Raw genomic sequence first — 26,978 nt, 5'->3', positions numbered from 1 at the left:
ATATTTAGGTGTGCAGGATTCATTAGTCCTTGCCAGTTGTCAATGTTTCTTGTGAAGTGTTGGATCACTTTCTGGCTTCTCCTGCTTAGCTGCCAATTCAGCAAAGATAAGTGTCTGTTTCTTTTTCTGTGGCACACATGCAGTGTGCTTATATTCTGTGCAATTCATTTGTTTCTCTCTTGTCCAGCTTAGACTGTCAATGTTTTCTCAGTCTTGTTGGATTCTCTGGAGTTGCAGATATACGCTCCGCATCTTTAGTTAGATGGTGGAGTTTTTGTATTCTCTGCTGTGGATATTTTTGGAACGATTTTTAATACTGACCGCTTAGTATCCTGTCCTATCCTTTCCTATTTAGCTAGTGTGTGCCTCATTTGCTAAATCCTGTTTCCTGCCTGCGTGTGTCTTTTCCTCTACTACTCACAGTCAATATTTGTGGGGGGCTGCCTATCCTTTGGGGTTCTGCTCTGAGGCAAGGTAGAAATTCCTATTTCCATCTATAGGGGTATTAAGTCCTCCGGCTGTGTCGAGGTGTCTAGGTTTTGTTAGGCACACCCCACGGCTACTTCTAGTTGCGGTGTTAAGATCAGGGTTTGCGGTCAGTATAGTTACCACCTACTCCAGTGAAAGTTTTCATGCTGCTCCAAGGTCACCTGATCACAACAAAGATGGCATTTGTTCAAGAAGTGGTTTTAACAGCCAGTCTACATATTGTGATAATGGCTCTGTCAGCGAACCTATACCCAAAATAATTGGGTGACTAGGGCATGCAGACAGCGACTTATGTATCTTTGGTATACTGTACCAGTAAGGTTTATTTGGATATTCTGGGAAGAGCTTTTCAGCCCTGTTTTTCAAAAGTATTCCTTTTTCCACATGTTCTATGAATAGAGTTCTTAGTTTATCTTTAAACTTATGGGTTGGATTGGTGTTTAAAGGTAGATACGCTTTGCCATCATTTAATTGGTTAAGGGCATCGGTTATATAGCAATCCTTGAACAATATAACAAGGTTACCACCCTTATCTGCTCTTCTAAATATCACATTGTCTCATTTTTTTCATTTCAGATAAAGCCTGCGATTCTGCTGAATTTAAGTTATTAGGTGCAGTTTTATAAATGAGGGTTTCTATAACTTTAGTAAATAAATCTTGGAATAAATCTATAACATTGCCGGGGAATATCGGTGGCATGTATGTAGAAAAAACACCTTTGTTGAACGGAGGATAGTCTGCAAGATTATCAGTGCTACATACAACAGTTGATGCTCCAGGATTAGCTAAATTTAGGAGAACTGAGGTGTCATCAAAAAGGGCGTATTTATTAGAAAAATCCAGACTAAAACCTAAGGGACCTAAAGGACTTGGGATTTCTCCTGGAGGACAAGGTTGAGAAACGTCAGGTTTTTTATCAGCGTATGCTTTACTAAGGTACATTTTTGATATAGTTTAAACAAATCAATTTTACAGTCTGTCATATCAATAGGTTCTGAAAGACAAAAGTTTAGTCCTTTTGTTAATACGTTAATGTGGTCCGTTGAAAGTAGCTTATCAGTAAGGTTAATTACTTCATTTTTCTGTATGCAGTCCGTTACTTTTTCCATGTTACTTGCTTTCTTTTTATACCGATTCCTGGAAATTTTCCCCCTTGTCTTGTTTACCTCCTAAAGGGACTGAATTATCTATTTTGTTGACCATCACTGACACCTTTCTTTATATAATCCTCCATGGCGCTGGAATCTAAGTCTGTGGTCCATCCATCTGCATTTGATTTTTTCTTTGAAACTAATTTTTGGTTGCGACGTCTGTTGTAGGGGGACTGCTATGGGGACAGGTTTTTGCCAACCTTTTTCTGGCTGTTCTTGAAGAAAAATATATTACTAACATCAGTAACCCCTACCTTAAATACATCCGCACTTATCATTACATGGATGATGTATTTATAATATGGGCTGGCACAAAAGAACAGTTCAATAATTTTCTAGTCTATTTCAATACTGTCAACATGGAAAACATGTGATTTACTTCAAATTTTCGTGGGAATAATATTGAATTCCTAGACATATATATAAAAATACATGAAGGACAAATAATTACAGTATCGTTTCGCAAACCCAACTCAACAAACATGTTATTGCAATATAGGAGTGCACATCCCCTCCACACTAGAAAGGGCTTACCATATAGCTAAATGCTGCGATTATGGAAAATTATTAATACGGAAATCATGTTTGAACAACAAATGCGGATTTCAAAGAACAGTTCACACAAAGAGGTTATCCAAGCTGTGTCCTAGATGAAGCCCAAGATCGCATTTCCTCTATTTCACATACACAATTATTTTCTAAGACAAAAAGAGGGATAAAAAATCTACAACCAGACTAGTTAACCAAAAAACACAATACTTTATTTTTAATTTTAAACATAGTCCAAAGGATAAAATAATACATGCTACCATAAGAAAAAACTGGCTTATTCTGTACACTGATAAGAATTTAGGGAATATGGCAGTACTTAAGCCAATATTTTCTTATCGAAGAACAGGCAATATAGGTGATATTCTTGTTTCACATAGACTCCTACCTCCTAATAAAAACTGGTTATAAAATTGTACACCAAAAGGCAACTTTAAATGTGGCAATTGCCCAGGCTGCCATTTACATACTACTTATAATCCTCTACACATTGGCTCCATTTCGCACACAGTTACAGACTTCTCAACATGTAGAACACAATTTGTTGTTTACATCTTATTTTGCCCATGTCAATTTTATTACATAGGTAAAACTATAAGACATCGAAAAATGAGATTCCGTGAGCATTATAGATCAATCTCTTTAGGAAAGGGTTCTTTGAGATTAATTAACCATATGCAGACTTATAATTCAGACCCCGAGGCCTTACGCTTTGCTGGCACTTAAATAGTTAAATATCCTGCGCAAGGTGGAAATCATAATAATTTACTGTTAAAACAAGAAGCCAAAGGGATTCTTAAAATGCAAGCACAAGATCTCATTGGTCTCAATGATAGAATTGATCTGTTTCCTCTAATTATTCCTCTAATGTGTTAAGATTGTAGTTAGTTTATTTGTTTTATTTAGCACAAATTATGTACTTATTTTAACATATGTTTTTTTATTTCTATGAGTCATATGGACAGCTCTTAAAAAGGGAGTATCTCTAACTAATTACTCACCTGGACCCGTTGAAGCATTGACACACGAAACGGCCATCATCCACTTCGCTCTCTCTCCGCATACCTCTGTACCCTGCACATCACAATTAATGTCCTGGAACCATCACATGGAATAAAGGACTCTCTCTATGAACGCAATGATAAGTGCCGCATACTTTTTCTAATGCTATGATTAACCCTAGAACGCATGATCATAGAAATCTACATTTTTATATACCTGGGGCCTTTTAGGCCTGTGTACAAATAACATGGAATAACTCAATTAAAAATACTTTTCAAAGTTCATTTGAAATTGTAAAGTAAGGATGAATTCCCACTACCGGCACTGGGGTCTACCAAGAGGGGATCCATAATGGATGTGACCCCCTAAGGAGTGTACAGATACACTCAGATTTCCTTTCCTGGACAAATATAACAACACTTTCTTTTTTTTTCCTCTTGGCTCTAAATTTTATTGAAAATGTATACCACATCGGATCAAAGCTTTCTTAGTTTGCCTTGGCAAGCATTTCGTGTTGCTTTGCTCCATCATGGTAGGCATTAAAAGTTCATAGCAAAGTTCCGTCAAGAATAGACATCTCTTGTCCTTCCTGTTGGCATGGAATTCTAAATGAGTTTCACTATAAGGGCAATATAAGCATACAGCTCCTCTTTTGTTATATTTTCCATGTTTTTTTGTCTTACTAGAGTGATACGTTTTCCTTCTAAGTTAGTACACAAGTCTACCTCATCTACAATATCATTTGAAAAAAAATTACAGAAAATATCTCTTGTAATCACATGTAAACCTAGTACAGGCCTAAAAGGTATGCGAATATGGGGTATTCCCAAAAAAGAGTTGTTATACCGAAATGCCTGTAACATAACATATATATTAACAACTAGAAATAACTAACAACTATATACCTGAGGAATACCTAGAGTTTCACAATTCTAACTAAAGTAATCTTGCAGAAAATAGAAAACAATTAACCTAGCAGGCCTGTGAGGCCCCAGGTACTGGGAATTTTCAAGGTTAAGTAATGATCAATAAGAATGTAACACGATGCTTTGCTTTTGCTGTATGTCTACTATAAAAAGACCATGAAAATCATAAAGAGGCCAAGCACCACCAGGAATCAATAAGTAAAAAAATATGAAAGCTTTATTTTAAACAATTCCATAAAACAAGATTAGGTAGCTAGAAGGAATATAGAGCACACATAGGGTCTTATCCGAGATAAGGGAATATTCGTGAGAGATAGTATAAATTCACTCACCTATTATGGTTGTGTAAGACACAACCACTGCACTTAGCATTGGCGGTTGCTGCAAACCCCGATGTGATGATCCTTGGCTAGATGAAGAGAATGGGGCATCAGACTGCGCTGCTCGCCTGTCAGGATAAAGTACCAGAGAAGTTCAAATAGATGTAATAGAGAATAGACTTTATTTCTACGCATTTCGTGGTGATCACACCACTTCCTCAGGACAGTCTATACACATACACATACAGGGTCTTGTATTTATAGCAAAACAAGGCACATGGAGACACCTCCTTTAAAAAAAAAAACACACCACACCCAGTGGGTGGGGAATCTGACTTAAACACATATTCAAACATATATGTACATCATAAAACACACGAAACGCGTAGAAATAAAGTCTATTCTCTATTACATCTATTTGGACTTCTCTGGTACTTTATCCTGACAGGCGAGCAGCGCAGTCTGATGCCCCATTCTCTTCATCTAGTCAAGGATAAAACAAGATTATAAAGGGATGTGACAGAGGTAAGCCAACCTAAGTGGGATCACAGTGAGCACCAGGCATCAGCAGGTGTATAAGAATTAAATAAGTTGCTCAGTAATTTACACATACACATTATAAATAGTGAAAGTAATTGTGAAGTATAGAATCTTAAGAACTCTTGAGAATTCAAAACACATAAGGTGGTAATGTGACTCTGCTTCCCTGTTTTTATTTGATTTTTAAAGAAGATGAGAATATTGTGACATTTTATCATTTTTATTTGATGCTGGATTGCAACATTTTTGCTTTTCATTCAAGTATGGTGAAAGTCTTTACTACCCATGACACCAAGGTCTTTTGTTTATTTAAATCTAATGTGAAAAATGCATTGTATATTGTCCTGCAAAATAGACCTAATTATTTGACTAAATTGATATACTGATAAGCACTAAATAAACACTTAGGAGCATTTCTGAAACTGTTAGAAAAATGTTAAGAAAAACTATCTTGGTCACCCATATTACCCAAGGACAGTGGAGCCTTATCTTTATTCATAAATCTGCTGAGTTGTGGTATATTCTACTTTACTATATTCCATGTAATAGCATTTTATTTTAATTGCATGAGTAGTAGAGACCATCCATCCTGTGATGGCTCTGTTATTGGATGTCCCAGGAGCAGGGGCCCCTTCCTTGTACCTAACCTTAGGGGGTACCCAGTTCCCCAGATTACTTCTCATGGTGAAGATGCCCAGGTCAAATACCTTGCATTAGCTCCGGAATCTGCCCTCAGTCTGTACCCTTCACCCACCCAGGGAAGAGGGGAGTAGTAGTGTACCTTAATACACCAGACTAACAAGGTAATACGAACAGAGATGAAGGAAAATACCAATCATACAAATATTCACCCAACAGAGTTAAACACTGAGGAGTGGAGGATGGGATTACACCAAATCGGGATAAGAAGGTGAATTATCACACACTCAAAACCTAGCAACAGTCACAGATAAATCCACCAAATGCCTTCTCCAATAGCAACCAACAACAACCACCAGCCATACATCATAAGCTATCTCACAATGAGTGGTAGTCAGGGCCCAGATTATATAGGAGATTGGAGTGGCTATCAGTGCACAGCTGAATGCCTTAATGCTCCAGGAGCTCTCAACTGAGCAGATTAACCACTGCACTGCCAAAAGAAATTTACACCATTTTATATGAAATGCTTCTATTCAGTGCAGGAGTAGGAGAAATCAGACGCTGCAGACTTCTGGCTCCTCTCTGTCACTGTAAAAGACCCAACCTATAAAGGTGTCCCACTAGTTAACCTTAGGTGAACATCGCAAGAAAAAATGAGGCAAAAAACAATGCCTTATCATCATGTTACCAAACAAAAAGAGGCATAAAATGCAATAAAAAATACCAATCTACAAAAAAAAATGGTATGGCTGAAAAGTCATCTTGTCCCACAAAAAGCAAACCACCACACAGCTCCGTCAGCAAAAAGATTAAAAAGTTACAGCTCTCAGAATGAAGCGTTACAAAAATAATAATTTATTCTATAAAATAGTTTTTATTGTGTATAGTGCCAAAACATAAAAAATGATATAAATGAGGTAACACTGTAATAGCACTGACCCAAAGAATAAAGCTGCCTTCTTAATTTTACTACCTGCAAAAATGTATAATAAAAACCAAATAAAAATAATTCTTGAATTGCTGATTTTTGTTTTCTTCTGCCTCCCAAAAGTTTGAATAGAAACGATAAAAAAAGTTCCTAAAAATGGTACCCATAAAAACATCAACTCGTCTCGCAAAATCAAGCTCTCTCATTAATATGTCAGCAAGAAAATGGAAAAATTCTAGCTATCAAAATAGGGCGATACAAAAAATGATTTTTGCAATAAAAAGAAAAACCTGATAAGAATCTGATATCACTGTAATCACACTGACCCCAAGAATAAAGTCGTCTAATCACTTATACTGCAAGAGAAACAGCGTGAAAACTAAATAAAACCAATTCTTCGTCTACTGTTGATTTGTTCATTCTGCCTCTCAAAGATTGCAGTAAGGCTTGGTGCAAATTTATTCTGCACTCTGCGCTGAGTGCTTACATCGGGGTTTCCATGTAAATCTCTGAAAAATGTGATTCAGACAAAACCCAGGTGATAGATTCCCTATAATTAGGCAGATGGAGGCACTGTGGATGACGTCTGACCACCTATGATCCGTTGGTGTCTGTTTTTTTAGGCATGCATAAAAGTGCAGTTGATCACAATTTTGTTCACCTCTGAAAAGAAGGATATCACTGAACAGAGGCCAGGCGGAGTCCAGGGAAATTCTGCTGCCACATTATAGTGAATGGATCCATCAGGGATCTCATCTAAATTATGTCTCTTGGAAATTTTGTTGTAAACCCCAATGTAAGTGCTCAGCCTAGAGCGCCAGATAAATGTGATCCCAATTGTTATGTAAAATGTTCCCTACAAAAGCTTTAAATCATTTCACAAAAAGGCAAGTCCCCAATCAGGTCCATCATTTGTTCATGGAAATATAGAGGGCTTTCACATTATTAGTAGATTGAAGGCTCTGGAAAAGCACTATAGCTCCTCACACCCCAGAAGGAAATTGAGCAAATTCTGCCCTTCAAAATCCAAATGCCCCTCTCTCTTCTGTGCCCAAGTGTGCCCAAACCACATTTAGCATTCAAATGTTTGGCATTTCTGTAGCAATGACATCATGCCTAATTTACAGGTGTGTGTCTACAGAAGCATGAGCTTGGCACCACAATGTACTGGGCACTACAGTGTACTGTTGACTACAACATACTTTCACCTACAATGGCAGTTTGCAATTTTCACTCAAAAACATCCACTGCTGATTGTTTCTGGAAAACACCCACGGAGTCAAAATCATCACTACACCTGTAGATAAATTCACAAAGGGGTATAAATTTCAAAATAGGGTCAATTGAGGGGGGATTCTGCTCTCCTAGTGCTGAGGGGTTTTGTATATGGAGTCCACCTGAGTCTCGCCGTTTGGATAAGCAATACTGTACAGCCGCATATGGAATATTGGTGTACTTAGGAGAAATGTAACAACAAATATTGGGGCCTATTACCCCTATAACCTTGTGAAAATAAAAAAAATTGGGTCTAGCAAAACATTTTTGTGAGAATTTTTTTTTTTTTCGGGGCTCAACGTTATTAACTTCTGTGAAGTACCTAAGGGTTCAAGGTGCTCACCACACAATTATATAAATTCCTTGAGTAGAGTAGTTTTCAAAATGGGGTTATATATGGGAGTTTCCACTGTTTAGGCACATCTGGGGCTCTTTAAACGCAGCATGACACCAGCAGAACATTTCATCAAAATCTGCTTTCTATAACGTCACTCCATCCTTTCTGAGCCCCGACATGCACCCAAGCAATAGTTTCCACCCACATTTGGGATATCTGCATACTCAGTAGAAATTGCATATCAAATTTCAGGGTCAATTTTTTCCTGTTACACTTTTAAATTCAAAAAATTGGGGGCTAAAAAATATTCTTGTGTGGAAAATGTGATCTTTTTAAATTTCACAGCTTAACGTTATAAACTTCTATGAAGCAACTGGGAGTTCAGTGTACTCACCACACTTCTAGATAAGTTTGTTGAAGGGTCTGCTCTCTAAAATGGGGTTACTTATGGGGGTTTCCACTCTTTAGGCACATCAGCTGTTCTCCAAGCTTGACATGGTGTCTGCTAATGATTCCAACAAATTTGTGTTCAAAAAGTCAAATAGCGCTTTTTCCCTTAGGAGCCCTGCCGTGCACCAAAACCCTAGTTGTCCCTCACATATCAGGTATCTGCATACTCAGGAAAATAGTACAACAAATTTTATGATGCAATTTCTCCTGTTATCCTTGCAAAAATGCTAAATTTGGAAATAAATTCATTTTTCTGTGAAAACTGTGAATTTTTTTATTTTTATGTCTCAACATTATACACTTCTATGAAGCACCTGGGGGTTCAAGGTACTCACCACACATCTAGATAGGTTTCTTGTGGGGTTTCTTGAGGGGTTTAGTTTCTAAAATGGGTCACTTGTAGGGGGTTTCCACTCTTTAGGCAAATCAGCAGTTCTCCAAACTTAACACGACGTTTGCTAATGATTCCAGCAAATTTTGTACTCAATAAGTCAAATGGCGCTCTTTCCCTTCTGAGCCCTGCCATGCACCAAAACGGTAGTTTTTCCTCCCATATTGGATATCTCTGTACTCAGGAGAAATTGCAAAAAAATTTTATGATGCAATATCTCCTTATACCCTTCTGAAAATGCAAAATTTGGAGCTAAAATAATTTTTCTGTGAAGATTATGAGTTTTTTATTTTCATGGCTCAACATTATAAACTTCTGTGAAACTCCTGGGGTTTCTTGCTCACCACACATCTATATAAGTTCCCAGAGAGGTCTAATTTCCAAAATGGTGGCACTTGTGAGTGGTTTCCATTATTTTGGCACATCAAGGGCTCTCCAAATGTGACATGGCATCTGCTTATTCTTCCAGCAAATTTCACATTCAAAAAGTCAAAAGATGCTCCTTACCTCCCGAGCTCTGCCGTGTGCACCCACAGTGGTTTTTCCTCATTTATGGTGTATTGGCATACTCATGAGTAATTGAACAACAAATTTTGGGGTCCATTTCTTCCTGTTACTCTTGAAAAAAAAAATTGGGTTTAATTTTTTTGTGAAAAATAGTAAATTGTTCATTTTCTCCTTTCACATTCCATTAATTCCTGTGAAGCACCTGAGGGGTTAATAACCTTCTTGAATGTGGTTTTTAGAATGGTGTCAATTTGGGGTATTTTCTGTTATTCAAGCCCTTCAAAGTCACGTCAAATGTATTGTGTTCCTTAAAAAAATGGTTTTGTAAATTTTGTTGGAAAAATGAGAAATTGTTGGTCAACTTTTAACCATTGTGACTGTTTCAAAAATTGCGGTAATGTAAAGTAGACATGTGGGAAGTGTTATATATTAAATATTGTGATATCTCTCTGATTTAAGGGCATAAATATTAAAAGATTTAAAATTGCAACATTTTCCAATATTTTGCCAAATTTCCAATATTTTAACAAATAAATGGCAGTCATATCGAACAAATTTACCACCATCATGAAGTACAATATGTCAAAGGAAAACAATCTCAGAATAAGTGGCATTCCAGAGTTATAACCACATAAAATGACACTGGTCAGAATTGAAAAATTTAGCCTGGTCAGGAAGGTGAAAACTGGCTTTGGTGTTAGGCCGGCGTCACACTTGCCAGTTTTACGGACGTAAGAGCGCAGAATCTACGTCCGTAAAACTCGCAAAAAATACGGCACAATTATTCTCTATGCCCCTGCTCCTATTTGCCGTATTTTACTGATCAGTATTATACGGCTTTCTACGGCCGTACAAAATCGCAGCATGCTGCGTTTGTCACCGTACTGCGCAAGAAATACGCCAATGAAAGTCTATGGAAGTGTGAAAAATACGGATTACACACGGACAAGCAGTGTGACTTGCGAGAAATACGCAGCGCTGTTAGAGAGAAAAGCCGGCAATTCAGTGCGGTGTACAGTAAAATCACACTGACAGCTTACAGTCCAATAGGTAGAATAAATGTGTACACATAGAATAGGTATATATATATATATATATGTCAGTGAGACACATATATGTATATATATTAATATTTATTCCAGCGCTATACAGCTTGAAAGCCGGTAATTCCAATACCGGCTTTTTCTTTCTCCTTCCTAAAACCCGACATGATTTGAGACATGGTTTACATACAGTAAACCATGTCTTCTCTCCATTTTTTTTGCAGATTCCACACTACTAATGTCAGTAGTGTGTATCTGCAAAATTTGGCCGTTCTAGCTCTTAAAATAAAGGGTTAAATGGCGGAAAAAATTGGCGTGGGCTCCCGCGCAATTTTCTCCGCCAGAGTAGTAAAGCCAGTGACTGAGGGCAGATATTAATAGCCTGGAGAGGGTCCACGGTTATTGGCCCCCCCCGGCTAAAAATATCTGCCCCCAGCCACCCCAGAACAGGCACATCTGGAAGATGCTCCTATTCTGGCACTTGGCCACTCTCTTCCCATTCCCGTGTAGCGGTGGGATATGGGGTAATGAAGGGTTAATGCCACCTTGCTATTGTAAGGTGACATTAAGCCAGATTAATAATGGAGAGGCGTCAATTATGACACCTATCCATTATTAATCCAATTGCTCCCTGGCTTTCTAGGTAATTTCCCACGATCTATGAACAGCCAGCAGAGGGCGCCTCACCGCAAATAAAGCTAAATATAGATCATTGATCTATTTTTAGCCTCATTCCCTGGGGTTTTGCAGCGAGGAGCAGCCTGCATTAGCACAGCTCCTTGCTGCAAAATGTTTTAACCCCTTCAGAAGGATTTACATCGTTGGACGTTACAGATCTGCGGAGGGTAAGTATATTGTTGGTTTATTATGTTTTTTTACTCACAGAACGAGGGTCTTCAGTGACTGGATTGGGCGTTGAATAAAATACTGCAACAACCATTGTTTTTATTTCATTAAAATAATTTTAAATAATGTGTTTGTGTTTTATTTAACCCTTCACTACAATTGGATTAATAATGGATAGGTGTCATAATTGACGCCTCTCCATTATTAATCTGGCTTAATGTCACCTTACAATAGCAAGGTGGCATTAACCCTTCATTACCCCATATCCCACCGCTACACGGGAATGGGAAGAGAGTGGCCAAGTGCCAGAATAGGCGCATCTTCCAGATGTGCCTGTTCTGGGGTGGCTGGGGGCAGATATTTTTAGCCAGGGGGGGGCCAATAACCGTGGACCCTCTCCAGGCTATTAATATCTGCCCTCAGTCACTGGCTTTACTACTCTGGCGGAGAAAATTGCGCGGGAGCCCACGCCAATTTTTTCCGCCATTTAACCCTTTATTTTAAGAGCTAGAACGGCCAAATTTTGCAGATACACACTACTGACATTAGTAGTGTGGAATCTGCAAAAAAAATGGAGAGAAGACATGGTTTACTGTATGTAAACCATGTCTCAAATCATGTCGGGTTTTAGGAAGGAGAAAGAAAAAGCCGGTAATTGAATTACCGGCTTTCAAGCTGTATAGCGCTGGAAAAAATATTAATATATATACATATATGTGTCTCACTGACATATATATATATATATATATACCTATTCTACGTGTACACATTTATTCTACCTATTCTACTGTAAGCTGTCAGTGTGATTTTACTGTACACCGCACTGAATTACCGGCTTTTCTCTCTAATATATGTGTCTACTGACATATATATATATATATATATATATATATATATATATATATATATATATATATATACAGTGGGGCAAAAAAGTATTTAGTCAGTCAGCAATAGTGCAAGTTCCACCACTTAAAAAGATGAGAGGCGTCTGTAATTTACATCATAGGTAGACCTCAACTATGGGAGACAAACTGAGAAAAAAAAATCCAGAAAATCACATTGTCTGTTTTTTTAACAATTTATTTGTATATTATGGTGGAAAATAAGTATTTGGTCAGAAACAAACAATCAAGATTTCTGGCTCTCACAGACCTGTAACTTCTTCTTTAAGAGTCTCCTCTTTCCTCCACTCATTACCTGTAGTAATGGCTCCTGTTTAAACTTGTTATCAGTATAAAAAGACACCTGTGCACACCCTCAAACAGTCTGACTCCAAACTCCACTATGGTGAAGACCAAAGAGCTGTCAAAGGACACCAGAAACAAAATTGTAGCCCTGCACCAGGCTGGGAAGACTGAATCTGCAATAGCCAACCAGCTTGGAGTGAAGAAATCAACAGTGGGAGCAAAAATTAGAAAATGGAAGACATACAAGACCACTGATAATCTCCCTCGATCTGGGGCTCCACGCAAAATCCCACCCCGTGGGGTCAGAATGATCACAAGAACGGTGAGCAAAAATCCCAGAACCACGCGGGGGGACCTAGTGAATGAACTGCAGAGAGCTGGGACCAATGTAACAAGGCCTACCATAAGTAACACACTACGCCACCATGGACTCAGATCCTGCAGTGCCAGACGTATCCCACTGCTTAAGCCAGTACATGTCCGGGCCTGTCTGAAGTTTGCTAGAGAGCATTTGGATGATCCAGAGGAGTTTTGGGAGAATGTCCTATGGTCTGATGAAACCAAACTGGAACTGTTTGGTAGAAACACAACTTGTCGTGTTTGGAGGAAAAAGAATACTGAGCTGCATCCATCAAACACCATACCTACTGTAAAGTATGGTGGTGGAAACATCATGCTTTGGGGCTGTTTCTCTGCAAAGGGGCCAGGACGACTGATCCGGGTACATGAAAGAATGAATGGGGCCATGTATCGTGAGATTTTGAGTGCAAACCTCCTTCCATCAGCAAGGGCATTGAAGATGAAACGTGGCTGGGTCTTTCAACATGACAATGATCCAAAGCACACCGCCAGGGCAACGAAGGAGTGGCTTCGTAAGAAGCATTTCAAGGTCCTGGAGTGGCCTAGCCAGTCTCCAGATCTCAACCCTATAGAAAACCTTTGGAGGGAGTTGAAAGTCCGTGTTGCCAAGCGAAAAGCCAAAAACATCACTGCTCTAGAGGAGATCTGCATGGAGGAATGGGCCAACATACCAACAACAGTGTGTGGCAACCTTGTGAAGACTTACAGAAAACGTTTGACCTCTGTCATTGCCAACAAAGGATATATTACAAAGTATTGAGATGAAATTTTGTTTCTGACCAAATACTTATTTTCCACCATAATATGCAAATAAATTGTTAAAAAAACAGACAATGTGATTTTCTGGATTTTTTTTTCTCAGTTTGTCTCCCATAGTTGAGGTCTACCTATGATGTAAATTACAGACGCCTCTCATCTTTTTAAGTGGTGGAACTTGCACTATTGCTGACTGACTAAATACTTTTTTGCCCCACTGTATATATAGACAGTATATATATATTTTCTTTTCTTTTTGGGACACATGGATCACTTCTATAGCGGTATGTTGGTTTTGCTAGCCTGCGAGAAAACCACGCAGTACGGATGCCATACGGATTACATACGGAGGATGCCATGCGCAAAAAACGCTGACACACCCTGCCTACGGAGGAGCTACGGACCACTTTTTTCGGGACTTTTCAGCGTATTACGGCCGTAATATACGGACCGTATTGTTTTACGCTGTGTGTGACGCCGGCCTTAAAGTTGCACCAGGGCCCTAATTGGTAGAGGCCCTAAAATGAAAATAGAAATAGTATGATATGTACTAGTATAAAAGATTTGAAACAGAAATACAATCTCTCTACTTTGGAATGCTACTAATGCAATTCACGAGAAATCACGTTTTAAACCCAATGAACCTGTTTTAATTACAGTTTTATAAGTAATAATTCTCAGTTGAAAAAATATCATTTCAAATCCCTACTTATTTACTTTGAAATACCAATTATATTTACTGTTTAATTCTGGAGCAAATATAATTTAGCTACAAAAAATTACATTAAATTACTGATTAGAAATAATAATGTTAAGCCTATTGTATGCCCTTGAATTTAAAGAAAGGATTTGAAAACATGATTTAAGAAATCTGGTATTGTGGAAAATTAATTATTACTTAACATTATGAGCTTTTCATAAAATATGCACAGATGTTTTGCTGTAACAAATGAAAATATAAATTTAGTTGGATTACTCACTGATATCATATTTCTAATTAGCCATACTATAGAGAAGCCTCTGTGTAATAAAGCACTAAAATTCAAATAGTCTGCAAATACAAATGAAGAGCCCTCTAAAATAATTAAGATACCAAACCGGATACCTACATTAACTCTTTCCCACTGCTATCAATTTTCTTGATTACACTTTTTTTTCCTATCCCTTTTTGAAAGAATCATAACTTTATATTTTGCTGTTAACATAGCTGTTTGACTGCATGTTTTTGGCCAGATTAGTTGTAGCTTTGGATGACACTATTCATTTTACCATATAAGTTCCTGAAAAAAGGGGAAAAAATGAAGAGAGTGAAGTGGTGTTTAATGTGGGATTTGGATGTTTCGCCCCCAGCAGTTCACCCCCAGCAGTTCGCCCCCAGCAGTTTGCCCCTGGGTACATTTCACCCCCACACATTTTGCCCCAAGCAGTTTGCCTCCAGCAGTTTGCCACTGGGTACATTTAGCCCCTGAACATTTCGTCCCTAGCATTTGGTCCCCAGGATGTTTCACCCCCGCACATTTCACCCCCTCACATTTTTCCCCAGCAGTTCGCCCCCGCGCATTTCGTCCCCAGCATTTGGCCCCCAGGATGTTTCGCCCCCGGCAGTTCACCCCCAGCAGTTCGCCCCTGGATGTTTTTACATTTCGCCTCCGAACATTTCATCCCCAGCATTTGGCTCCCAGGATGTTTTGCCCCCGCACATTTCACGCCTGCACATTTCGCCTCCAGCAGTTCGCCCCCAGGAGTTCACCCACTTAGTCCCCGGCAGTTTTCCCCGGTTCATGAATTCCCATCCATCATTAATGTTTCACCCCCAGCAGTTCACCCCCAGCAGTTCGCCCCCAGATGTTTTGCCCCCAAATGCTTCTCCTACAGCATTTTGTCCCTGGATGTGTCGCCATCTGATGTTTTGCCCCTAACATTTTGACCCCAGATGTTTCACCCTCAACTTTTGGGGTCAACATGCAGGGAACAAAACATCTAGGGCTGAACATACCCGGGGTAAAATGTACAGGACCCCAATTGCCAGGGAGTCCTGTGGCTGCCTTTTCAGCAGCTCACCCAGTGTCTCTTCTGGCTGGTCCTAAAGGAGTATTATCACCCTAGAACAAGAAAAACCTGACATACTTACCTGTCGCAGCTCCTTGGGTCACGGAGTGCAGTCTAGAGGTTCCCCATGATGTCTTCTCTTGCTTCTGGCTGTCTTTTCATCTTGCCTGGATCACTGATCCATGAAGCATGATGAATGCCAATCTCTAGGTTGCTCACTGACATGACGTCACTCCTACCCCATTCATCAGTCAATCCAGAGGGCAGGATGCCTCTCCAGTCACCAAGACACTGCTGCACATGCGCAGAGCCACGATGAGATCAGGCAGAAGAAGAGGAAGCTGGGAAGAAGGAGAGGACTCGTGGTGGCCTCCGGAACCAGCATGGCGATTGCCAGCCCACACAGCCAGGAGAAGATCAGGCAAATATGAGCAGAAGACCGCTAGGTAAATACCAGGAAGGGAAGATCGGCAGCATGCTTACTGCAACATGATTGCTGAAAGCATGCTGCCTTATTTTGCACAAAAATTGCAGAATGCATTATAAGGCTATGTGCACACGTCAAGATTTCTTGCAGAAATTTACTGAAGAAAACCGGACATTTTCTGCAAGAAATCTGCATGCATTTTTTCACGTTTTTCTTGCGTATTTACCACTTTTTTCAGGAGCTTTCCCAATGCATTTTATAGCAGTAAAAACTCGAGAAAAAAATGCAAAATTAATGAACATGCTGCGTTTTTTTACCACAATGCGTTTTTTTTGCGGAAAAAAACGCAACATATGCACGAAAATTGCAGAATGCATTATAAGTGATGGGATGCATATGTATGCATTTTTAAAGCGTTTTTATCGTGTTTTTATAGCGAAAAAATGTGAAAAAATGCAAAAAATCCTGAACGTGTGCACATAGCCTAAATGATGGGATGCATATGTATGCTTTTTTAAGCTTTTTTATAGCGAAAAAAACACAAAAAAAGCGAAAAATCCTGAATATGTGCACACAGGCTTAGAAAAGTTTTGGAAAATGCCTTCTTAAAATTGCAGGCAAAATGCTATGACACTATAATGCAATGAGTTGTGAGATTTACAGATCGAGAAGGGTACAAACATCCTGGGGTGAACTGCCGGGGGTGAAACATGGATGATGGACGGGAATTCATAAACCACAAGGGTACAAATATTCGGGGGCGAACTGCTGGGGGTGAAACATTGATGACGGATGAGAATTTATGAACCACAAGGGTACAAATATCCGGGGACGAACTGCTGGAGGCGAAACATTGATGACGGAGGGGAATTCATGAACCACAAGGATACAAACATCCGGGGGCGGTCTGCCGGGGGCGAAACATCCGTGGGCGAAATGTCGGGGACAAAATGGGCAAACTGCTGGGGGCGAAATGTGTGGGGGTAAAATGTCCAGGGTGAAACATCCTGGGGAGCCAAATTCTGGGGACAAAAGGTGTGGGGGCGAAATGTACCCAGGGGCGAACTGTTGGGGGCGAACTTCTGGGGGCAAAATGTGCGGGGATGAAATGTGCGAGGGCGAAATGTACCATTGGAGATCGAGGGTCACATGCTCAGGTACTGCAGCACATCCCATTGGTCCTCCAGGAAGGTCCTGAAAGGGCAAAACTTTGGTAGCAGCTTCCCATTGGTCCTTTACTGGAAGGTCCTGAACGTGCTGCAACTATATAAGCTGCACATGACCGCAGGGCCATGCGCTAGTGTACATTTGTAAATGTGTGTGTGTTGTGAGTGAAAGTCGCTCTTTAAATAACCCTCCCTATTGGATGACTGTTCGCGGAAGGTGTATGTTTGCTATCTAGCGCCTGACTTAGCCATCAGCACGTAAACACACAATACAGCGTCTTATTGCTGTGACCGCCAGTGCGGCGCCTTGTGCTTTCACAGCGCTTTCCTGACACAAGCCTGGGTGGTTAGTGGCGTTCGCCAGTGCGGCACTGCATGCACTCTCGTGCTTCTATTGCTGTCACTCTGACACCTCAGTAGCGGTGTCGAGCGCATGAGGTCTATGTACTCAAATCCTGTGTCTTGTGATTGAGTTCTGAGACTCGTTGCTTGCGCTCTTGGTGCGGTACCACGGCCCTGTGACGTAACAAGGTTCGCTTCCTTCACACAGGGTGAGGTTAGCCCATGTGTGTATTCACTTTGTACCGCCATATAGTCAGTCATTACTTGGCAGCAGGTTCCATCTCTGCACGGTGGACCCCGGGCTGCGAAAGCACCATACTCTATCTGTCTTATTATTTGGTGCGTTCCGCTAGCCCTAACATCTATATGATAGAAAATAACCAAGTGTGACACCATTCTAAAAACTGCACCCCTCAAGGTGCTCAAAACCACATTCAAGAAGTTTAATTAACCCTTCAGGTGTTTCACAGCAATTTTTGGAATGTTTAAAAAAAATGAACATTTAACTTTTTTTCACAAAAAATTTACTTCAGCTCCAATTTGTTTTACTTTACCAAGGGTAACAGGAGAAATTGGACCACAAAAGTTGTTGTACAATTTGTCCTGAGTATGCTGATACCCTATATGTGGGGTAAACCACTGTTTAGGTGCATGGCAGAGCTCGGAAGGGAAGGAGCGCCATTTGACTTTTTCAATGCAAAATTGACTGGAATTGAGATGGGACGCCATGTTGTGTTTGGAGAGCCCCTGATGTTCCTAAACATTGAAACCCCCCACAAGTGACACCATTTTGGAAACTAGGCCCCCTAAAGAGCTTATCGAGATGTATGGTGAGCACTTTGACCCACCAAGTGCTTCACAGAAGTTTATAATGCAGAGCCATAAAAATAGAAAATCATATTTTTTCACAAAAATGATCTTGGGTAAGAGAAGAAATTGGACCCACAAAGTTGTGCAATTTGTCCTGAGTATGTTGATAACCCATATGTGGGGGTAAACCACTGTTTGGGCGCATGGCAGAGCTTGGAAAGGAAGGAGCGCCGTTTGACTTTTCAATGCAAAATTGACTGGAATTGAGATGGGACACCATGTTGCGTTTGGAGAGCCCCTGAAGTGCCTAAACAGTGGAAACCCTCAATTCTAACTGAAACAGTAACCCAAACACACCCCTGACCCTAATCCCAACCACACCTCTAACCCCAACCACACTAATAACCCCAACACACCCCTAAGACTAATCCCAACCCTAACCACACCCCTAACCCTAATCCCAACCATAACCTAACCACACCCCTAACCCTCTCACACCCCTAACCCTAATCCCAACTGTAAATGTAATTAGGGTTGAGCGAAACGGGTCGGCCAGATTCAGAAGTCGCCAACTTTTGGCAAAGTCGGATTTCATGAAACCCTACCCGACACCTGTGTGGGGTCGGCCATGAGGTCGGCGATCTTCTGAATCTGGTATCGGAATTCCGATACAGATTCCCGATATGTTTAAGATATCGGGAATCAGTATCGGAATTCAGATTTAAGTGTAAAATAAAGAATAAAAATAAAAAATATTGCTATACTCACCCTCGGACGCGCCCTGGTTGTAACCGGGAGCCTTCCTTCCTAAGAATGAGTGCCTGAAGAACCTTTCGATGATGTTGCAGCTTGTTATTGGTCGCGTGAGCGGTCACATGGGCGTCACGCGACCAATCACAAGCCGCGACGTCATCGAAAGGTCCTTCAAGCGCTGATTCTTAGGAAGGTAGGCTGCGGGTTAGAACCAGGGCGCGTCCAAGGGTGAGTATATTCCTAACAGGTATATACTCACCCTCGGACGCGCCCTGGTTCTTACCCGCAGCCTTCCTTCCTAGAATCAGCGCTTGAAGGACCTTTCGATGACGTCGCGGCTTGTGATTGGTCGCGTGACGCCCATGTGACCGCTCACGCGACCAATCACAAGCCGCGACGTCATCGAAAGGTCCTACAAGCGCTGATTCTTAGGAAGGAAGGCTCCCGGTTACCACCAGGGCGCGTCCGAGGGTGAGTATAGCAATATTTTTTATTTGTATTCTTTATTTTACACATTAATATGGATCACAGGGCCTGAAGGAGAGTTTCCTCTCCTTCAGACCCTGGGAACCATTAGAAACCCAATGCACTGCATTGGGTTTCGGGTTTTGGCCGACCCCGACCCCGACTTTTCTATAGGATCGGCCGATTTCACTCGACCCGACTTTTGAAAAAGTCGGGTTTCGTGAAATCCGACCCTATCCTATAAAAACAAAAGTCGCTCAACCCTAGCCCTAACCCTAGCACTAACCCTAGCCCTAAACCTAACCCTATCCCTAACCCTAATGGGAAAATGGAAATAAATACATTTTTTTAATTTTCTAATTTATCCCTAACTAAGGGGGTGATGAAGGGGGGTTTGATTTACTATTTATATTGGGTTTTCTAGCCGATTTTTATGATTGGCAGCCGTCACACACTAAAAGATGCTTTTTATTGCAAAAAATATTTTTGGCGTTACCACATTTTGAGAGCTATAATTTTTCCATATTTTGGTCCACAGAGTCATGTGAGGTCTTGTTTTTTGCGGGACGATTTGTCATTTTTATTGTTAACATTCTCGGGCATGTGACATTTTTTGATCGCTTTTTATTCTAATTTTTGTGAGGCAGAATGACCAAAAACCAGCTATTCATGAATTTCTTTTGGGGGGGCATTTATACCATTCTGCGTTTGGTAAAATGGATAAAGCAGTTTTATTCTTTGGGTCAGTGCGATTACAGCGATACCTCATTTATATTTTTTTTATGTCTTGGCGCTTTTATACGATAAAAACTATTTTATAGAAAAAATACTTATTTTTGCATCACTTTATTCTGAGGACTATAACTTTTTTATTTTTTTGCTGATGATGCTATATGATGGCTTGTTTTTTGCGGGTCAAGATGACGTTCTCAGCGGTATCATGGTTATTTATATCTGTCTTTTTGATCGTGTGTTATTCCACTTTTTGTTCAGTGGTATGATAATAAAGCGTTGTAATTTGCCTATTTATTTTTTATACGGTGTTCACTGAAGGGGTTAACTAGTGGGACAGTTTTATCAGTCGGGTCTTTACGGACACAGTGATACTAAATATGTGTACTTTTAATTTTTTTTTATTTAGATAAAGAAATGTATTTATGGGAACAATATATATATTTTTTTTATTTAGGAATTTTTTTTAATTTTTTTTTACACATCTGAATATTTTTTTTTTTACACCATAACATTGCCCTGGAGGGGGGCATCATGTTATAGTGTAAGATTGCTGATCTGACACTTTGCAGAGCACTGTGTCAGATCAGCGATCTGACATGCACTGCAGAGCGGCTTCCCGGCGCCTGCTCTGAGCAGGCGCTGGTAAGCCACCTCCCTACTGGACCTGGATGCAGCCCCGTGGCCATTTTAGATCTGGGGTCTGCAGGGAGGAGATGCTCGGTACAACGCGTTGTACGGAGGGTCTCAGGGAAGCCCGCAGGGAGCCCCCTCCCTGAGCAATGCTTCCCTATGCCCCCGAAACACTGCAATCATGTTTGATCACAGTGTTTCGGGGGTTAGTTTGCCAGGAGCGGTCCGTTACTGCTCCTGGCACATAGTGCCGGATGTTAGCTGTGATAGTCAGCCCCCGTGAGCGTGGCTGATTGCTATGACATACTATTCCGTTGGTGGGCATACGGGCCCACCCCACCTCAACGAGATAGTACGTCACATGTCAGAAAGGGGTTAAATGCCACTGTTAGAGTTTGACAGCGGTATTTAACTATTTAATAGGTGCGAGTGGATAGCGATTCCACCTGCGCCTAGTGCGGGCACATGTCAGCTGTTCAAAACAGCTGACATGTCCTGGTTTGATGCGGCCTCACCACCAGAGCCCACATCAAACCGGGGGTTCTGCCATCGGACGTACTATTCTGTCCTATGGCAGAAAATTTTATTTTTTCATTATTTAGTTTGTGCACAGATTTGATTAATTCAAATCTTGTTGTTGCAGGATTTCTTAATAAATTGCAGCATTTCTGTTGGACCTGATTTGCTATAATTATGCTGCACATCCTTTCAGATTTTATAAACATTATGCCTTTCCTATTTAGGTATGAAACATAACTTGTTATATGTCTGACAATGTGTTTGTTTTAAGGTAGAGTAAAAGTACAATCCTATATCTGAAACAACTGATTAAAATTCAGTCATTTTTCTGTATCTGTTGAGCACATTTTTTGTAAATTGAACTGTCATTTGCATTGTTCAGAATTTTCGATTTCTTTTGAAATGTTTTATCCTCATTGGGGAATATTTTGCATGCTTCAGGAAGAAAACATATTTTGCAAATCTAATATGTTTCTTGCAGAAGAATACAGGTTTGAATGACACATTTACGTCTGAAAATGAGGAGCAGTATAATCTTGTCTCTGTTAAATCGCAAGATGTTTTTTTTTACCATTGCAACATGACAAACTGATGAAAAAATGTCAAACAATAAAATATGAGTTGTAAAAGTCATCCCATAGGAAGTTTTCAAAAGAAAGGGTAAAACAGATGCTATTTGTGTTTATTAAATTTCTTAAATTAGCATGCTTGAAAACATTGAATAATTTCATTCATTCTTTTCTACAAATAGCCCTTGGGTTTTCTGTTACCATTTCAAATTTGAAATAAATAAGATAAAAGGCAAATACATTTTAGTGTCATTTTGATTGCCTTTGGCACGGTTAATGATTTGATAGCTGAAATGTTTCACTTTTGTCAAATTCAGTATAAGTAAGACATAATTTAGAGTACATGATGATTTATTTGAATAGAGCAGGCTGGTAAAGCAGGAGGTAAATATATAGTTATGGACCTTCCAAATGCTCTGTTACAGAATAATGGTGTCTAGACTCATACATAGCAAAAACATTGTTAAACATAGTTAACCATTTGGTGCAGATGGAAGCATTTGGATAATCAGGTCCATCTAAGGGTATGTTTCCACGATCAGGATGGCCGGCGGTATCGCCGGAGCGGCTTAGCCGCTCTGCGGTAGCCCCGCCCCCTTTCTGGGACGCGATGATGCCGGATGTGTTCACAGCACACATCCGGGATCATCGCTCCCCACCATAGGTCCCTGTGCTATATCTTGCGGCGACGCAGCGTCGCCGCAAGATATACGGACATGCTGCGATCTGAAAAGACGCGCAGCATGTCCGGAGTCGCAGGGCCGCCGCGTGCGTGTTACCACGCATAGTGGAGACGGGATTTCATTAAATCCCCTCCACTATGCTGTAACATCTGGACGCTGCGTGTCTGACGCTGCGGCTCTATGCAGCGTCAGACACGCAGCGTTTCCTGATCGTGGAAACAGACCCTAAATGCTCTTGTAAACTATTAACCCCTATAGGTTTGCTCTTAAGAGCACTGCAATGATTGACAAACAGAGTTAAAAAGCTCATTTCATTGTTTAAATCATTAGATGTTGCAGTCAAGAGAAGTCTGGTAGCTACAGAGCTTTGCACGGGGAGAAAGCTTCCTCTCTTAGCTCATATTCTCCTTGTTTAAACCCAGTTTATAATTTGCAATTAAAATATAAATAAATAATAAACAAATATAATTAATGCATCATTTATACCACCAACTCCATGATGTGAAATAAAAACTTTACAATGCAACTTAGCTGTTTTTGGCATCATTAATAAAAAAAAAACACACTTTATGTAGCCCAAAAGGACATCTATAAATATTACAACTTGTTCCATAGGGTACAAGAGCCCATTCAGGAATGTTAAGAGAAAACTAAAAAATTATATGGCTCACAGTATGTGGTAAGACGAATCTTGTTTTCTACCATAAAACTAAAATAAAGTAAATGTTTGGTATTTATTCAATTACAACCTGTAAAATGAAGTTAATATTTGATTTATGTCACATAGTAAGCAGCATTAAAAAAAACTATTAGAAAGTAGTGGATTAATAGATTATGTTTCTCAAGAAGCCCTAAAAAAATCCTAAAAATGACTGAAAGAAAAAACAACTAAGAACTAAAATAGGCTGTTTTTATGGATTTATTTTTCATTTCAATTGTTTGCTAATACAATTTTGATAGTTCAATAATATTTTAATATTTGCAATGATAATTGTATAGGAGTTATATTTAGTGATGAGCGCAGGTGCTCATTAATTGCGTTTACCTAGGGTCCTCCGGTATGCACCAAGAATCGCAGGAGCTCGAGTTAGATGTTCGCATACTCACGACCATATGTTTTGTGGCTGTTAGATAGCCACAAATCAAGCAGGGAATGCCTGACAAATACGGGCAACACCCGCATTTTTTTGGCTGTCTAAAAGCTGCAAAGCATGCGGTCTTGGACGTGAACACCTCACTCAAGCACTCGCAATATTTGGTGCATACTTGAGCACTTTAGGCAAACTCGAGCAATGAGCATTTGCGCTTATCACTAGTTATATTATCCAAGACAATACTTTTATTGTGTAAGTTGCAATGGCCATCAACCAATTGCATGAGTAAGTTTTTCCAACGCCATGCAAACAACTAATTTGACAAGGAAAATATGCAACTGACTATATATTTCTGACTGCAAAATAAATATAGTATTATATTGCGAACCCCTGTGGCAATGCTCCCCAACTCCGGTCCTCTAGAGCCACAAGAGGTCATGTTTTCAGGATTTCTTTAGTATGGCCCAGGTGACAATTGCATCACCTGCACAGGCAATAATTCCACCCTCTGGGCCACACTAACCGAATCCTGAAAAAATGACCCATTGGTGGCTCTTGAGGACCAGATTTGGGGAACACTGCCCTATGGTATCGATATTTCCTAAATACACATACAGATGGGATTTTTCGGATTAAATAACATTTTTTACTAATATTTTAAGCAATTGCAGCCACATCTCTACTCAATGGTCACCTATTTGCAAGAGCTGATTCCTCTATTCACTCAAAAGTCGTTAATATGTTCTATGATTATTGCTTTTTTTCAAACAAAGAAGACCTTTTACAATTTTTGCTCTGTAGTACAGTAGTCATTTTTAAGGAAACAATATGTTTTTGTATTCCAGTGAATTGTACAGAATTAACAGAATGATAAAAATGGAAAATAGCATATTTTATTTTTTATTTTATAAAATTTACTTCCTTAAAACAATATATCTTCATAGACATTGCTAAGACTACGATCTTCAAGGATGTATTTTTTTCTGAAACTGAATCAAACATACGTTGTTTTATTTTTAATTGCTTCCATGTTAGTCGTAAGGCTGTAGCAGCAAAAAGAATGAAATAAATTCCTACTTAGTGTATGCGCATTCCTTAATGTGGAATTATTCTTTGGAAAAACGGATAATATTAATATCTGCCAATAAATGCTTAAAAACAAAGCTTAATGATAACAGTTTCTACAAATATAGGAAATATAGTAGAGCCTTTACAGTAGTGGAGTGCAATCCTGAAATCTGTACAGTGATTAGCCCGTAGTTCGGAGGGTATTTAGAATATTATAAAGCTGATTTTAAAATATTCCCTGTCCACAAACTCTCTTATAATAAGGAATTTTAAATTAAGCACTCATTTATATTTCTTGATGCATCAGTCTCCAACTTTCAGAGGCCATTTAATTTCCCCAATGTGTGATTAAAGTAGCTTAAACTCTTCATAGGGGACACATGTTTCTTATCGAATTGAGCTCTAGATAATTTACAAAACACTAAATATGTTTGCAAATGCTTTGTCTGCTACTTTCTTTCAGTTATTGTTCTTTTTTTATTGTGCTTAGGTTTACTACATGTATCTAACTAAGTCCCTGACTGTGGTTAAAGACAGTGAATCTTTCTTAATTTCTTCTTTTTAAAACAGACCAATTGTAATTGCCATTAAAGGGGATGTCCACCTTTCCTGTAATTCTAGTTAGTCATTTATATGGATGTTATAGGTATTTAGATGCAATTACTTACTGTGATTTAATTTTTCTTTGCAATTACATAGCAAATTAGTGCTCATTTAGATATCAAAATATGCAGCTCAGTCTGACACCTATGGCTAAACTTTGCCAAAGCCAGGCTTTCCTATTGACTGGGTACATGCTGTCTGCAAAAGAAGTAGGGCTAGAGGGGTTTTGTCATTTTGTAGCTAAATGTTCTGCTTTGATGTTAAATTTCTTAGCAAAACGTTGTAGATTCTTTGCTTTCATAGGGTTGTCTGGCTTTATTTTTCATAAGATGTTTAAAAATGACAAATGTGGGCACGCTCACCTTCTGTCATCCTGGAAGCACAAATATTCATCGCCATCTGGGGAACAATGCACTGATTGGATGACACAGGAACATTGAACACTGTGATTTGCTGCAGAAGTCAGGGGACTGAAACAGGACCTTATTCAATTGATTCTTTGAAGGAGAGCAGTTTTAGTTACCTGACTGCTGTAGCCAACAAAAGCCTTCAGTAGTCTTGTGTTATCCAGATTATTAGGGCCAGTGGTGACCACAGGAGCGGTCACTGCTGGATCCATGTAAGTTAGTACACCTCAGCCTTTTATATTACAGCAGCCCATTCCTAAGAAAAAAATAACATTTAGTGTAGGACAAACCCATTAAATTATTTTGTTTTAATTTCAAATTGTAATAATTTTTTTCCAGATAAGGATAAATCTTTAAGTGAATTATTAGCTGCAAATTAGCAAAAATCTTTGACACAAATCCGTACCGAATTATGTCTACATTGTTGCGAATTTGGTGTAGAACTGATTCTGCTGAATTTCTATCAAGTCACACAAACTACTGTATTTTCTGGCGAATAAGACTACTTTTTAACCCTTGAAAATCTTCTCAAAAGTCGGGTATCGTCTTATACGCCAGGTGTCGTCTTATAGGGCAGGTGCGGAGTAATCTGCGGTCGCCGCATATTGTGGGGGGAGCGACCCCAATGACGAGGTGAGGGGGCGCCTCACCGGGAAGGTGTAAGTGAAGCAGAGGCAGAGAAGGAGATAATAGGATACAAGGGTGAGCCAGATGAGTGAAAGATGAGTGTTTTTCTAGGCACAGCACCGCTCTCTCTCTTTTTTGCATACCCCTGGCATCCCAGACGCTGACAGTTTGCTTCACTTACACCTTCCTGGTGAGGCGCTCCCTCACCTCATCATCGGGACCACTCCCCCCCACTATATACTTCGACCGCAGATTGCTCCGCACCCACCCTATAAGACGACACCCGGCATATAAGACAACCCCCGACTTTTGAGAAGATTTTATATTT

This window comes from Ranitomeya imitator, chromosome 1 (genome assembly GCF_032444005.1).
Source record: "Ranitomeya imitator isolate aRanImi1 chromosome 1, aRanImi1.pri, whole genome shotgun sequence".
NCBI classification, from domain to species: Eukaryota; Metazoa; Chordata; class Amphibia; order Anura; family Dendrobatidae; genus Ranitomeya; species Ranitomeya imitator.
Note: the sequence above shows the minus strand (reverse complement) of the source record.